The 2637-nt window shown below is 51.8% G+C and overlaps 1 pseudogene; it reads left to right on the top strand.

The window, feature by feature from the left end:
• Positions 1 to 1910: 1910 nt before the first annotated feature.
• On the top strand, positions 1911 to 2029 carry LOC112484099 (annotated as a pseudogene).
• The last annotated feature ends 608 nt before the right edge of the window (positions 2030 to 2637 follow it).

Genomic DNA, 2637 nt, shown 5'->3' with positions numbered 1-2637 from the left:
GGCTTCCGTTTTAAACATTTCTGCCTTGAATCAGGTACAATAACGCAAAACTCACTATTCATAAAAGAAATTGACTCTCGGCTGTTTTTCTTGTAGATGGCGTAAGTTAAGGTTACCTGCTCAGGTGGCTAAAGCTTTTTACTAATAAATATATTTGCAGAAAAGACAAATAGTTTTTTATTCACCTAAGTTTCGAATGACCTTTCCCCCCTCGTTCTTTTCCTGATAAGAATCGCCTCCCTGCAGTTCGCACTGTGAAGAGGTGGACCAGACCAGAGCTAACATTTACATCTCAAAGGCCCAGGGAAGCGATGCCCGTTCTCAGAGAAGGTCTTTGGTTTCTTAAGGCCAATATTTTACAAGCCTTTTGAGATAAATCAGAGAGGCTCTGGGGTTGGAAAGAAGGACGGGCGGACTTTGAACAGTGTCTGGAGCTGCGTTTCTCCTCGTGCGAAAACCCGTAAGGTCAGGACGGCTGCTCTCGGCTCCTCGAGGCGTCGGTCCAGCCTCTGTGCCATCTCAGGCGGATCTGCTCCGCTGACGACATTCCCCTCTCTTGCTTTCTATATCGGGGAGAAGATTTCCAGCTAAGGGGAACTCAAAAGGTTCCCGTGATCTAGATGCAGGGCTGTGCGCCTTCGGGGTGTTTCCGTAAACCCTCCCACGCAGGCTTCGGGAGGGGTCTGTTCCCTGCGGGAGGAGCAGACCTAAAAATATCCCGTCAGACTTTACTAAGCTTGGTTTCCTCCAGCTGTTTAAGCTCTTGCATGCTTGGCCCGTGCCCCCCGAGCTCTGTGGCTTTCTGGTCCCCGGGATCCCCAGCAGTGGTAGCCTTTACGTCATGTGCACCTGACACGTCAGCGGCCACCGATGGACAAGGGACTGGAGAGTGGGTAGAACTAGAAAACCCCTAAGAGTGGGGACTGCGGACTGAGTCCAAACAGATGAAGAGCTGCAGCTGCCGCCGGCAGCTCCCCATGTGGCGTCTGGGGACAGAGCCGAGGGCTGGGGTCTACATGTCGCTGCAGACTGGCCGGTACGAGGCCCCGTGCTCACCAGCAGCGAGTCCCAGTGTGCAGCTGGCAATGGGAGGAAGACCCAGAAATGCGGGCGGTAGGCTGGGCAGAGGTCACAAACAAAAGGGGACTTGGGACTGGAAGCCAGTGAGGTCAGAACCGGGAGGGACAGAACGCAGAGCGCTTCCTGGGTGCCATGGCTTCGCTCCTCAGTGTCCCCAAAGCCATCGGCAGTTCCCTTAAGATTCCACGGCTGGGGCCAAATCTGTTAAAGACAAAGTCAGCTGAGCAACCCTGGAGATCTAGTTGGTTGTTCAAGGACACGTGAGTCGGGCGTCGTCCCGTCCAGCGGACAGAGGAGGGAGCTGGGAGCCGTGCGAAGTGGAGGCGTTAAAGGCAGAATGGCGGGCGGGAAAGGAGGTAAAGGACGGGCTCCTTCAGGCAAGGTCGCCTTTCCTCGGGGGGGGAGGGGGCGGGCAGGGGACCTGTCAGGCAGATGACGCCCCTGGCGTTGATCGGGAAACTCCAGGCTGACTGGTCAAAGTCACATTCCTGGGAGAGGCTGAACCTGCGGCTGGGCGGGTACCAAGTTTCAGTTTGCTGGCTGGGGCTTAGCACAAGTGACTCCATTCTCTCGCTCTCTCCTTCTCTCTCTCTCTCTCTCTCTCTCTCTCTCTCTCTCTCTCTCTCTCCCCCTCTCTCTCTCTCCCTCCCTCTGTTTTTATAATGCCATCTTTCCGCAACGACATTTGGCTTGGGTGTTCTTGAACATTTACCTTTATGAGACAATACCATAAATAAATTCATTTATGTTCACTTAGAAGTTACTTAGAGGTATATATGGAACAAATTATTTTTTCTCAGATTGATGGGTGCTTTAAAATGTGTCATTGCGTCTACGGCCATGCCATCCTGAACACGCCCGATCCCGTCTGATCTCGGAAGTTAAGCAGGGTCGGACCTGGTTAGCCCTTGGATGGGAGACCACTTAGGAAAACCAGGTGCTCTAGGCGTAAAAAAAATAAAATAAATAAAATAAAATGTGTCATTGAAATTCTCCCGTTTTGTGACAATGTGTATAAAGATTAAGCGAGTTTAACATTTCCTGGTGAGACAGCCCAGATTAGACAGATGTTTATCTGTCCTTCCGGTCAAGGACATGGGTAAATGATATCTATTTTCCTCTGAACGCAGAAGTCAGAAATTACACAGCGTTGCTCCGTTTTGTTCGGGGTTGGCGACAAGTCATGTTGGGGAGGAAACATTCCCTTCTTCCTTTCTAGGTTCTTTGGTTGTTCTAATAATTCAGTTGGCAGAAAACAGATTAACAGGAAAAAAAAACAAATTTAATGTTGTACATACTGCAGCCCCCGAGACCCGGACACGAAAGGTGATGGGGTTATTAAGGCTCATCGGGTGGGCCTGGGCTCGCGGGGAGGAAGGGCTTTCACAGGAAGGTGGCGACGTTCGGAAACTGAATGCTGCCTGTCGCGTGATTTCCTCGGTGAGAAGGTGTCTCTGGCGACAGCCTCCCCCTGGCACAGGCCCCTCCCGAGGTGGCCTGAGTCAGCTGAGGGGAAGACAAAGAGCTTTTCCAGACCTGCCGGATTTGAATCACCTG

The sequence above is a fragment of the Pteropus alecto genome, unplaced genomic scaffold (assembly GCF_000325575.1).
Source record: "Pteropus alecto unplaced genomic scaffold, ASM32557v1 scaffold137, whole genome shotgun sequence".
NCBI classification, from domain to species: Eukaryota; Metazoa; Chordata; class Mammalia; order Chiroptera; family Pteropodidae; genus Pteropus; species Pteropus alecto.
Note: the sequence above shows the minus strand (reverse complement) of the source record. Positions and strands in the feature narration are given on the sequence as shown.